At 56.7% G+C, this 13,676-nt stretch overlaps 1 protein-coding gene across 1 annotated transcript in view; it reads right to left on the bottom strand.

Annotated features, from left to right (window-relative positions):
* Positions 1 to 4,797, bottom strand: part of CDH5 (cadherin 5) — a 37,696-nt gene extending 32,899 nt beyond the window's left edge. Inside the window, exon 1 of the mRNA XM_006072116.4 lies at positions 4,640 to 4,797. The gene's annotated coding sequence lies outside the window, so the exon portion shown is untranslated. The remainder of the gene's footprint in view (positions 1 to 4,639) is intronic.
* Positions 4,798 to 13,676: the final 8,879 nt, after the last annotated feature.

Below are 13,676 nucleotides of genomic sequence, written 5' to 3'. Positions count from 1 at the left end.
CCTGGCAAAGGCCTGGGCTAGTTCTGCCCTGACCTGTTCAAGCCTTAGGTTTCAGGGGTTGGGTATGGGTTTAGTGGGTTATTGAGCAGACCACAGGGCCCTTGGGTGTGGGCTAGAGAAAGACTCCAGGTCAGGGATAACACACACATCCTCAGGCCACACGGACACAGACATGTGCTGCCTATGCAAGCACACACTTGTGTCCCCCGAAGAGTCTTCTCTCTGCGGGGCTGGCCCCTCTCCTGTCCTCACACCTGCTGTGAGCTGGGACAAGACCTGGCGGCAGAGCCCAGCCCCAGGCAAAGCCTTGGAGGGTGCACTGGACACTTTACCCCAGCCCAGCCTCCTGCAGGCTCTGGGCTCCTGCCCAGGGACCCTGGGGCAAGGGTGAGGGGCTGGGAGGTGGGACAAGAGGCCCAGAGCCTGCAGGAGGTATGCCTGCGTGGTGGGGCACTGGAGCCCCTGCTCCCTGTGTGGCCCTGGACCACCCTCCCCACCACCCTCTCACCACCTCAAGCCTCAGTCTAGGGCAGAGTTTGGAGCTAGTGATCCCCAAACTCATTCAGGGATTCCCAAATTGTCTCCTTGAGCCCCAGCATTTACAGCTGGGCCTTGGCAGTCACCCACACTGGGAGGATGAAGGGTGAGGCCCCGGGAGCCACAGGGATGGGAAGTGTTGGGGGTGGGGCTGGGCAGCTGTGAGCTGGCCCCTTGGGGCCTCATCCTGAACTGGGGCTCTGTTCAGCCCCATGACCTGCTCCAGAGGGTCCCAGACCTGATCCCCTCCCCTCGGGATTCTGCCAACAGCCCGCCTGTCTCGGCTCCCCTCAGAGCTGCCCACGCCACTCCCCTGCTGACTGCTCCTCCCTGGCTCCCCACCGCTAGCAGGACGAGGCCCTGCCTCTGAGCATCCCTGCCCACCCTCTGGCTCTCCTCTCCTTCCCCTCCCTGCCCCTCCCAGCCAAGAGGAGAACTGGATGTTTCTGTAGTACACAGTGCTCTTCCTCTCTTTAACAGGCTTTTTGCCCAGGCTGTTCCCTCTGCCTGGAATGCCTTTCCTTGCTGTGGCCCCAGGGTGAATGCTCTGCTTCTTTTCAAGCCCCAGTCCGTATCCTCCACGACATCTTCTGACGGACTCCCGAGTGTCTCTGACCAGGCAGGTCCTGGGCCAGTGTCCCCTTCATCCCAGCATCTAGCTGTGTGAAGTAGAGGCCTGGAGGACCTTGAGGAGCCAGTGTCCCCACCACTGCCTGTGAGCCCGCCTTGGTCTCCTTCCCTCCTCACTCACAGAATTTCAAACAAATCTGCGCATCTGCAGACAACACCTCGGGTGCTCAGAGCAGGTACAATAGTTGAAACAACTCAGAGAAGCTCCTCCCCGTCCCCAAATAGCATCTCTGATAGCCCACTGCTTTGTCAGACACACAACCCTTTGAGGACAATCAGATTATCCTTCTTACGGGTCCCTGATGACCATATACCCGTGTGCAGGGCACCTCTGAAGACAGGACTGACAAAACAGAAGTCCTGGGTTGCCACTCAGCCTTTTTCATACTCATGGCAGACATCGGTGATAAATCACAGTGTTCATTCCTGCTGAACTCGAACTCAGCTCCTGAATCCTCAGTACAGTCTTTGAGCTAGAGACTACCAATTCATCAGAACTAGTTTGTGATTTGAAACAAATGTATGCTAGGGTCTCTGGGTCACCCCGATACTAAAGGGGCAGCTCCAAGCTTCAAGGAGAGAAAACCCACCCGTGGGAGAGCCTTTTCAGCCTCCTCTTGGATTTCTGACTTTGCCTGGGGCTCTGAGGCAGTCAGTGGGGGCAACAAGTATTACACACTTGCCTCTTTGCTCATGGGCTCTGTAGCCTTAGGCCCATTCCTTGCCTTCTCTGAACTCTAGCTTCCTCATCTCTAATGGAGAGTTGATGAGATCATGGGTGCCAAGCTCGGCACACAGTAGGTGCTTAGTACGTGTGTGGGTGTCCCAACTCTCACCTTACCCACTCAGCCTGGCCTGGCAGCTGTGGGTGTGACCTCATTTCCTGGTTCTGCCCTGGGCACTCACACCTGACCTCATTTCCTGGTTCTGCCCTGGGCTCATCTGCTGCTCCTTTCTGTTTGCCTGGGCAAGGAAATCTCATTCACCGCCTTCCTGGCCCAGCTTCACGGGCCCTACTGTGCCCTCCTCCCAGTGTCGGCACCTGCCAGAATCCGACCTTTATGCTGTGGAGCATAGTCTAGTGGTCCTCATGTGAGTTTAGGGACCATGCAGTCCATTCCCTGCACTAGAGAAACGAGAAGACTGAAGCTCAGAGAGCACACCCAAGACCTTTCAGCACCTTTTGGGGCTCCTGCTCTTCCTCCAGGAACTCTGTGCTTTCTCTACCCAACATCAGCTTGGAGCTGGATTAGGACGGGCTTGCCAGTATCTCTCCAGCAAGAAGCCGGTTACTCAGGGCAGCGGTTATCTCCTAGAACATTCCTCCTCCAGGATCGCTGGGCTCCTGGCTCAGTCTGGTGCCTGATTCTGTGGTTTGAACTGTCCAGTTCAATCCCCACCCGGGCTTCTGCCCTCCAGGCTTCCCTATGGAGTGTGGCAGGGCAATGGGGTCAGAAGGGGCTGGCCTCATTCATATTCTGCTTTCACTTCACAGTAACCGTGTGACCTTGGACTGGCTGCTCCATTTCTCTCAGCCTCTGTGGTTCTGTCTCTCAACTGGGAATTCTTTTAGTAGCTTCACAGATACCACAGAGGAGCAGAGAGGTGGTGGAAGTAGCAGGGATGGGTTCCATCGGTAAGGGGGCTCAAAGATTTTCCCCTGAGCTACTGGCCATTGTGTCCATGTGTCCTCGGGGTAGCAGCAGAGCTGTGAGTCATCCAGCTTTGGGAGAAGAAAAGCATGGCCCCTCCGGCTTCCTGCCCCCGTGTCCGGCCCTTGTTCAGCAGCACAATCGCTCAGGTCCAGACTGTGGGGCGGTCAGCTTAACCCCTGCCAGGCCGGTGGGCGCCTCGCCTACCCCCTCACCATGATAAGCCAGAATTAGCGGGGCTGCCTGGGGGCACAGCAGCTCCTGGTCCCCTTGATCTCCTGCTGCCCTCCAGGCTGGGACCCACACGTGGCTGGACTCAGGTCAGCCGGGAGGGTCCTACTGCTCCCCAATGCTTGAAGATGAACCAGGGCTCTCAGTCCTGGTACTCACCCCTGGTCCTCAGTGTCATTTGCCCTCCCACCACTCCCTGCTCTTAAAACCTTCTGGCCACATTGGCTTCTCCAGATCCGTCAAGCTGCCCAGGCTCCCTGCCTCCCCTGGAATGCCCTTCATCTCCTGTTAGGATCCTATCTACCCCCCACCCGTGGCAGAAACATCCACGGGGTGGGGGGTGGGGAACAGACACAGTGCTTGGCGTGGAGTCGCTGCCCAGAGTGCCCGCTGGAAGACGAGCTGATGCATCCCTCACCTGCTGGGGACTGACCAACCCCAGGGGTCATAACCTTAAAGACATTCTAGCCATGGTCAGTTCAGGTGGAAGGTAAATTCATCTGTGATTTCTCAAAGCTCCTCTCCTACGATCCATTCCTAGTGCCAGTGTATACATCACCCCCCTTGACTCATGAGAAGACCCTTTCTTCCAGTTTACAGATGAGGAGGCTGGCACGTGAGAAGCTGTGTGGTTCTGGGAAGAACCTGGGCTTTGGGGTACGAGATCTCGCTTCGTATCTCAGTTGCCTTGACTGAGAAATGGAGAAGGGCTGTGTCTAACTCATCAGCTTGCTGGTGTGATATACAGTAACGGGCTCCAGTGCCTCAGAACCTTCTGTGGTCCTCATCTCCAGCCCTCACAATGAATTCTCACGAAAGAACCACCATCTCCATTGTTCCGACACGCAAACTGAGTTTGGGAGACGCTGAGTAACTTAACCAAAATCACAGAAGCGGATGGTCGAGCTGGGGCTTGTACCCAGGAAGACGGTCTCCAAGCCAGGCTCTCACCCTAGACCGCCTGCCTTCAAGTCTTTTGGGAGAACTTCTCTAAAATACGAGGGCTTCCAGGTCTCTTGGCAACCGATCTACGGGTACCTGGGTGTTGGGGGGAGAATCCACAGCTCCCGCGGTCTGGGGAGGGAGGAGACAGAATTCCACAGGCAGGGCCTTGAGCACCCAGAGCCAAGCCTCAGCATGCCTGTACTGAAAATGGGGGCAGGGGCTGGCCGGGAGGGGGCCGAGGCTCTGAGCTCCCCTTTCAGGGCTCCTCACCCACTCCCAGCGCAGAGCCTTCTGGAGAGGGGATGTCAGCCTGGATAAGCCCTCTCTCATGGGAGTAGGGGCGCCGCCTGGGTGTCAGCCTGCCATCCCTGGTGTGCCGGGAGACTCAGGTGGAATCCTGTCCTCTGAGCATCAGAGCTTGGCACCCACAGATGCCTGTGGGCCCTCGAGTCTGGGAGCCTACCCATGGGAGAGCCGAGCTTCCCTCTCCCTGAGAACATCCGTCTGTGCCCACCGCACCACCACCAGGCGCCCCTTCCCTGCCCCGCTCTACCAGGAGACGCAGGCCACCTCAGGAGCGGCTCTTCCTGGGGGAGTCGCTGATGACCATTCTACAGAGGGGGAGGCCGAGGCCCCTCACTCACCGTGTCCGTGGGCTCACAGTGTGTCAGTTCCGTCTCTCTGGCTGGCTGGGGCTGAGCGTGCCGTGGAGTGCTGCAGAGCTCGGCCGACAGCCTCTGGAGGGGAGCCCCACCCAGTGGCGAGGGAGGCCTGGCCGCCGCCCCTGCAGGTTTTCCAACTGGCCCCAGCCCATGTCCCCCCTGCCACCCCCCGCCCCCACCAGGATGGTTTCCTGTTATTGTTCATTTGTGAGGGCTGAGCTGGCTGCAGGGAGGCAGGCCCCGCAATGGGCCTGCCCAGGCGGGCTGCCCCCATGGAGGCCTAGTCTGAGATTTGGCCTTGGATATGTAACTCGGACCCCAACCCCAGGCCTCAGCCCTGGGGCTTTGAGCCCAGCACCTGCTGAGGGCCTTCATATGAGCTCCTTGTAACCCCAAGGGCAGGTGGCATCACCTGCCTTTTATAGCTCAGGACACAGACCAGATTTTCCCAGGTGACCCCATGACATGCTGGGGGAGGGCTGACTGCAAAGGTGCTGGGGAGGCCTGGGGGGAGCCTTAGAGGTGGGGGTGGGGGGTGGTGGGAGAAAGGAAACAGACCGCAACCCTTGGCTGTGTGCACTGAATCGGCTTCTTCCGGTGAAGGTGGACCTGGGCTCCAGCTGTGAGGTGCCAGCCTGTTTGGGTTTAGGAATACCGAGTAGAGTCAAGTTCCTTGACTCCACTTTTGAGCTGACCATGGGCCTGTCATGCACCTCCACCCCAGCCTCAGTTTTCTCTGCTGTAAAATGGGGATAATTAGAAATTCAGCTTCACATGGCTGTTGAGTCCAACATGATGTGGTAGACAAGGGAAACTGAAGGCAGGACCAGGGACTTTTAGAACCAGGAAGCCGGGAGCAGGAGGTGCTCAGAGTCTGTCAGTCATGAGAGTCATAGGGGGAGATTTTACCAAGTGCAGAGACCGGGGCCCCACGCCAGTGCAGCTGACTTTGGAATCTCCCAGGGCAGGTAGTGGGAATCTGTGAATAGTTGCCCCTATTTTTCCATGGATGGATGAATGGCTGGGAAGTCCCGCACGGGATCCCTTATACAGCTGGACAAACATGAGACCTCAGAGGGAGAGAGCCTTGCCCAGGGGCACGAAGTCAGCGGCCACTGGTGTGGAGATAGGGGAGGGGGAGATAAAGATTTCTCTGTTCAGGCCTGTTTGAGATGGCTTTTAGACCCACAAGTGGCCAGGTCAGATTGGCAGTTGGAGAGAGAGGTGGGTAGTTGGATACAGGTGGATGCAGTCTGCCCTGAAGTGAGGTCGGAAGCCCTGAGCTTATTATGGCTGGCACTGGAGGCAGTGGTGGTGGACGAGCTTACAGGGGGGGAGGCCCCGGCCTCTGAGATCTGTAGGTTCGTTAGGAGAGAGGCCAGGGAAGGAGGGAAGCCAGGAGGTGTGTCTGAAGCCAGGAGGGAAGAAGGATGGTGTCGGCTGTGTCAGCCCGGGAAAGGTGAGGCCTGAGACTTGACCACTGGACATTTGAGGTCATTGATGGATGTGACCAGAGCAGGCCCAGGGAAAGGAGAAGGCATGATGGACCGAGGGGACTGGCGTGGGGGACCAGGAAATGGGGGCGTGCGGTCACCGCTCCTTCCCCCAGACTTGCAGTGAATGGCACGTAGAGATGGGAGGCTTTTAGGTTTGGTTTTAAAGCTCTGCTGGCCTGTTTGTGCGCTGAGGGGACTCCAGTGGCAGGGAAGGGAAGGCAGACGTCGCTGGAGAGAGGCTGGTCCGAGGCGGGCCTCTGTGCAGGAGGATGCAGCCCATTCGCTCCCTGTTTGTGGGATGCACAAACAAAGGCTCCGCACTTCCTTTTCCAACAGGATTAACTGCCTTCTCCTGCCGGGGGTGGGGTGGCCACAGAGGAGCCAGGGCCGTCCAGGGCTCCGCCCCTGGTGCCCCAGCCTGAGTGCTTCTCACCCCAGCCCGTGCCTGCTGCCTGCCCTCGTGGTTGACGTGCCCGTGAGGTCGGGCCAGGTCCTGGCATCCACTTCCTGCTGGGGGCAGACAGAGATGGTGTCTGTCCTGACTCCACCCACCAGGACCCCCTCTGCTCTCAGTGGTGGGGATGTTGACTCTGCCCTGAAGCCCACTGTTCTGGTGTCTGTAAACAAGGGAAGGGCTGACTGGGCATGTGCCCCTGGGGCGGGCCTGGGGCCTCCACACAGTGGTGATCCAGGCCACGGGAGGGAGGCTGGTGCCTCTGAGGATCTTCTTCGTGATTTCTGCCACCGCCCAACTGCGATTCCAATCCCCTCTGGAGGCAGAGGAGGTGACGGAAGGCACAGGCCAGGAAGGTACCATCAGGAGCAAAGGAGGCAGCCAGTCGACCTGCAGGAAACAAGATGGTCTGCGAGGCCTGATTAGTGTCTGGAGAGGGAAGCAACAATGGAGGTGGTGGGGCTGGGCTGGGGAGTGTGACAGCAAGGCCTGGGGACACCCCCCTGCCTCTGCCAGGACAAATGCTGACCAGGGAGGTGGCCCCACGACATCCTGCTGTGAGAGGTTCAGGCTTGGGGGCGCACAGACCCGGTTCAGATCCTGAGCGGGCCCCTTGCTGGCTGTGTGACCTGGGCCAGCAGACTTGCCTCTCTGAATCTCTTTCCTTACCTGTGATCTGAGTTACCAGTTCAGACTTTGCAGGGCTGTCTGAGCAGCAGATGAGACAACGAAAATAAATGATGGTAATAGCACGCCTTCGTTGAACAGGTATTTCTCCGAGTGTGGCCACCTGTCTCAGAATCACTGGAAAAGCATGTATTGAAAATGCACGCTTCTCGGCCCACCCCAGGGCAGTGGAGGCAGAATGGCTGCCAACGGAACCCCAAGACCTACGCGTCTGTGGCTTCCAGGCCCTGTGTTTGCGCACTCACACTGGAGGGCCTTGCCCTAGGAGCTCTCCCTCCGTAGGGTTCCCTCGTCATCCTCAGGACAACTACGAGGATTGCAGCGGTGGGGGGATGGGGAAGGGGGGGGGGGGGGGGGCTTCTATTGTTATTCCCACTACACAGAAGGAGAAACAGAGCCTGGGAACCGAGTGTTCCCAGGATCACAGAGCCCGTTAGTGGCACATGGGAAATTCCCAGCCAAGCCTGTGTTTCCAGAGGCTGTCTCCTCGCCCACCAAGCTTTCCTGCCCGTCTGGGTCTGGTGCACAAAAGGGGCTTATCAAGAGGCGATCCTGTTTGTTCTTCCCCACAGTGTGGGAGACCCAAGGAAGGCACAGGGAAGCCAGACCACTGGGCCTTTGGTGTGCTCACTGGACTGCCTCCTTGCCTGCCTGCCTACACACCCCCACCCTAACGCCCTGCTCCGTCTGGAGCTGTCTCTGCCCTCTCCTCTCTCCTTTGCCGCCTCTGGGCTCCTGAGACCTTTTCCATGGACCCCCTTCACTACCCGCTGCCCCGCCCATCTGCTCCTCTCCCCTCCCTGCACTGTGATGGTGTCTCCTGTGCCTGTCAGTCCCTGGTGGGCGCCCAGCACAGGGTGAGCACTTTGCTCACATGGAGTTGAAACCGTGGACTCGTGGAAGGGCAGTCAGCCCACTGCGGATCAGACCTGCGCCTTCTGCAGGGCCTTTGGGAGTGCGTGGTGGCCCCGGACCAGTAGGCAAAGCCCTGAGTGAATGTGTGAGCACAGTGCATGTAATCACAGAGCACGAGGAAGGGATGGAGTTAGCATGCTCTTGGGAGAAAGTTCCTGGGATGCATGCCGAGATCCTGTCTGTAGCTTGATTTGTCTGCTGAAATAGTTTTCAATCCCTTCCTTTTTTCTCTAGATAATTGCTTGAAATCTGTGGCTGATGAAGAGTGTGGGGACCTGAGGCTCAGACTTTCTCTGGGCTGAGGGGGTGGTCACAGGGGACAGTTGAGTTCATGGGGCTCCCAGGCTGCCTGATGGGGTGGGGTGGAGTGGGCGGGAGAGGGCTGTGTTAACCGGAATGGAGCGCAGGGTGCAGTGTGAGCTGCCTGCTGAGAGGTTTGGATGAAAGGAAAGCATTATGGCCTTTGGCGCCCTGGCTGTGGAAAGGGGAATGAACACAACCTTCACAGAAGGGTCAGCATAGGGTAGGCTGCAGGGGCTCAGGAGCGGGGGAGGGGTCTCACCCTCAGCTGTGGTTCCACAAGGACCAGGGAGAGCCACTTCCAGCAGGGACTGGGCTAGGCTCACCTCTGGGTGCTCAGAGCAGAGTTCAGGGTGGGCACAGAGCTGGGTCGTTGAATGAAAGAATGCATGGACGAGTGTGTGCATGAGTCCCTGGCACGTGGAGGCAGACATGGGCATCGGACCCGTGTACCTGGGGTCCACGGTACCTTCCAGCACATAGGGCACAGTCAGCCAGGCGGCCTCTCAGCCTGCTGGGTGCCCAGCTCTGTGCCAGCTGCAGGTGAGGACCCCGGAAGTGGAAGAGACGGTCCCTGGATAGACGCTGAGACTGGGTGGCCTGGGTTACAGCCAGCAACCCAGTACGTGTCTAACCCGTCCCAGGATCTGTGCCTTATTTTTAATACCTGGGGCGACCTTGAAAGGTCATTTGACTCTATTCCTCTGACAGCGCTGAGTACTAACCCAGTGCACTGCCCGCCTCAAGCCAGGGCTCCCGTGAGTGTGCTGAGCCCCACTGGACACCCCAGGGCAGCTCGGGCTGACCTGCTGCAGCCGCCTGCCTCCGGGCCTTTCCCTGTGCTGTCCTTGCACCCAGGGTGCTCTTCCTTCCTACCTCCGCCAGCCCGATCCTCCTGCACTCCCAGCTCCAGCGCACCACCCCTCCACCCAGCCCTTCCAGATTCCCATTCTGGAAAGCATCTTTCCACGTGGAAGCTCCCACCCTGCCTGCACCCCATTCATTCAGTTCCAAAGCCTGCCAGGCTCCTCCCCTCTTACATAATGATTCCTCACTACAACCCTGAGAAGTGTAGATACTATTCATATTCCTCTTTCCCTGAGGAGGGAGCCGAGCCTCAGAGAGGCTGAGTAACTTGCTCAAGGTCACACAGCTCCTGAGTAGCAGGGGCAGGATTCCAACCCTCGTCTTCTGGTTCCCAGTTGAGTGTTCACTCTGCATCTGGGCAACATGTCATTGTTTGACAATGTTTTGTGCTTGTATATTATTTTAAAAATACACTTAATGATATGCAGGCTTTGCCTCGCTCTAAGCTGGGGGTGGGGGGAGCAGGGGGGAGGGGGTGAGGATGCAGATGTCACCCAGGCCAGGTTCTCTGCTTTTGACGTGTCAGGCCAGGATGAGCACACTGGGTGGGGTCAGGTTGGTGACAGAGGTGTATGCCCTGTGCTGGGGGTGCCTGGAGGAGGTAGCCTGGGGAGCTGCCAGAGGACGGGGTGCCCAGGCTGCTCTGAAAGGAGGGGCAGGCAAGAGGAAAGACTGACCAGCCACAGAGAAGGGCAAGGTCCAAGCAGGGAGGCCTGTTTGAGAAGTGAAAAGTGAAAGTTGCTCAGTTATGTCCGACTCTGTGACCCCATGGACTATACAGGATTCTCCAGGCCAGAATACAGGACTGGGTAGCCATTCCCTTCTCCAGAGGATCTTCCCAACCCATGGATTGAACCCAGGTCTTCCATATTGCAGGCAGATTCTTTGCCCTCTGAGCCACCAGGGAAGCCCAAGAATACTGGAGTGGGTAGCTTATCGCTTCTCCAGAGCATCTTCCTGACCCAGGAATCCAACCGGTGTCTCCTGCCTATTTCGGAAGGAGAAGCCATTCCCCCATGGGCAAGGGTTGAACTGTTGGGAGGGGGATTCAAGGACTGGCTGGGGTGAAGCCAGGTGGCCGAAGCCTCATGAGCTGCACGAGGGAACTCAGGCAGGGCCTCTGAGAAACTGAATGCCAGGCAAATCGCCCATCCAGTCTGATGGTCTGAGGCCTGGCTGGTGAGCCACAAGCCGTGGCCGCTTTGTGTACAGTCGCTAGAGCTGGACTAAGTGAGGCCTTGGCTAGGAAGGGACCACTGGAGCAGGCACTGAATTCCTGACAGTGAGAACAATGGGGCATCCGCACAGCACTTTCCCAGCTGTTTCTCACTTTTCTTCCACCGTATCCGGGCAGGCTCTTAGGAAGCTGTGTTCACACTTGGGGCTGAAGGGTACCCAGGAGCAGCCGCCCGACCCCGACGTGAGGGTTCAGAGTGATGCCTGTGGTCATGTCCCAGGCATACCTGCTGCTTACTGTCCCGCTGATCCTGGACAAGCCTCCGGTGCCTCAGCTTCCCCTTCTGTAAAATGGGAGCGACCACACGCCTTCCTTGTGGGGTTGCTGGAAGGAGTCATTAAGAAGATTCGAGTAAAGCTGCCTCTGGCATATAGTAGGTGTTCAATAAGTGTTGGCATGACCGTGATGCTGCAGAGAGGTTGATGGTGAAGCTGCACATGTGTATGGGTGAGGTGTGAGCATGTGCACGGCGTTGGTTTGGCAGCTGTGTGGCTAATGTGTACGTGCTAGAGCTCGTATAGACAGTGTTAGGCATCCACATCAATGTGACGTGTGTGTTTATGTGCACAAGTGGGCCAAGGGGCACAGCTGGGCTGAAGGAGGGCCATTCCTGGGGCCAGCCCCTTCCTCCTCTATTAACTTGAAATCATCTGCTTCTATTACCCTGTTGACCAAGCCTTCTGCACCCTTGTCTCCAGCTGAGGCCCAGAGAGCTCAAGGCTTTGCTCCAGGGTGGCCCAGCAAGCTGGGAGTGGCAGGATGGGACCAAGGGCCCTTCCTCCCTGATTGGAGGGCAGGCCTGAGTCTGGCAGAGAGCTCGCCCCTGCGGAAGCCAGGACTTCCTGCCTCTGGGCCCCACATTCCTTGCGCCCTCCATCAACTGTCCCAGAGAACAATGGGTCAGAGGATTTGCCTTCTGCGGGGCAGGAAGGTGGGTCAGGGGCTGCCTCTTGATGGGGTAAACAGATCCAGCTCAGGCCACAGCCTCAGGCAGTGTGGCGGCAGGACCAGAACCTAGCCAGCCTGGGATGTCTGCCTCCTGCCTGCGCTGGCCCGGCCTGTCTCCAGGCCCCTCAGCCATCTCCAGACCCCACCCCTTGTGGCTTGAGGCGGCCCTTGAGGACCCAGTCCACCAGGGGATGAGGAGTCTGGGCTGGCCCTGGGGAAGGAGTCTGCCCGGAAGAGTTCAAGGCAGATTGGGTGAAACTGAGGCAGCTGGTGGAGGTCTTGGGGGTCCCACAGCCTCACCCACCTGCCATGCCACTGAGAACCACGAGAAGCTCTACCAGCCCAAAGCAACCCTCCCCAGCTCCTGGGCTCAAACTGGCACCCACAGGGGTATCTCTGAGCCTGTTAGGGCTCAGTTTACATACAGTTCTAACAAGGATGCTGGCGGGAAAGGCAGGGTGGGGCTGTGGCAATCCTGCCAGTGGAGAGGAGGAAACTGGGGATCTGTTGGTCTGTATGGACGACTCTTCAAAGGCTCGGGCTGTTTCTGTACCCCCTTGTGTCTGAGTATCGGGCCATCATCAGGGGTTCCCCTGCCCTGGGCTGAGGAGCCACCTCTGAGAACAGCTCCTCCCAGTCTATTTGTACTTCTGGAAAAGTTTCCTTCCGCTTGTGAGTCCCAGCTGGGGTCACTCACAGGAAGCATATGGCTGGAGAGAAGGAAGACTGGAGTCAGGGTGGTGAGGTTTGGGGAGGGGTCCAGACTCCTGGCGACGAGGGAGGCTGGGTGGGCTGCCCCCGCCCACTGCGTGGGCCGGCTGCAGGGCTGGGCTCTGGGACGGCCCCGCTGGCCCTCCCTCACTGTGATGCGGGAGGGCATGCATGGTCTTACCACATCACCCCTCCGTTCTCACTAGTCTGCTGTTGGCTGTTAGTTCCTGCTTGACGACGACCATCTTTTGCTCTTTGGGACAAGGTCCAAGCTCCTCAGCCTGGTATTTAAGGCCCTGCTGCCCCCTCCTGCCCTGCTCCTCACCCTGCAGCTCTGGCCCTCGGCAAGCACAGTGCTCTGTCAGGCCACAGGACCTTGGCATGTGCCAGCCCCGTGGAATTCCACCTCCCAAAGCACCTCTAGAACTTCCAGCTCCCTGAAACTTAATCTGAACTTCATCTTCTCCATGACAAACAACAATAGTTTCCTTTTCTTTGAAAAATCAAAACAGCTTTACTGAGCTTTGTTTATTTTTTAAAAGTTTTATTGAGGAGTAATTAATGCACAATAAATTGCATACATTTTAGGTATACAGTCTGGCAGTATTTGACATATGTATGCGATATGGAAACATCCCCACAGTCAGAATATTTATTGAGCATGTTTATCGCTCCTGAAGCTTGTCTTAGGCACTTTCGCACTCCCTGCTTGTCTCCTCTCCTCAGACACCTGTTTGGTTTGGATTCTGACGGTTTAGATTTGTTGGCGTTTTTCTTTATATATATACACTTTATATATATACAAACCTTTACTTAGTGGTTTTTTTTTTTTAGTATTGATATAGTCACAAAGTTGTGTTATTAGTCACCATTATCTATTCCGAGAACATTTGCATCACCCCAAAGGAAATCCATACCCCATTAGCAGTCACTCCCAGTTCCCCTTTCCCCTAGCCCAAGAATCTACTTTCTATCTCTGTGGGTTTGCCCTTCCTGGACATTTTATGTAGATGGAGTCGCACAACATGTGGTCTTTTCATGGCTGAATTCTTTCACTTAGCTTTGTGTTTCAAATGTCCATCCATGTTGTAGTATGTATCAATATTTTGTTATTTTTTATGACTGAGTAGTATTCCAGTGTGTAGATATCCACATTTGTTTATCCATTCATCAGTTGATGGACATTTGGGTTGTTTCTGCTTTTTTGGGCACTATGAATAAGACTTCTGTGAACACTTGTGCATAAGCTTTTGTGTAAAGATTTGAAAAAAATGAAGCACAGATGATTTACAATAATGTTTAAGTTTCAGGTGTATAGCAACATGATTTGGATATATATATACACACACATATATGGGCTTCCCTGGTAGCTCAGCTGGTAAAGAATCTGCCTGCAATGCGGTA

The sequence above is a fragment of the Bubalus bubalis genome, chromosome 18, assembly GCF_019923935.1.
Source record: "Bubalus bubalis isolate 160015118507 breed Murrah chromosome 18, NDDB_SH_1, whole genome shotgun sequence".
Taxonomy (NCBI): Eukaryota; Metazoa; Chordata; class Mammalia; order Artiodactyla; family Bovidae; genus Bubalus; species Bubalus bubalis.
Note: the sequence above shows the minus strand (reverse complement) of the source record. Positions and strands in the feature narration are given on the sequence as shown.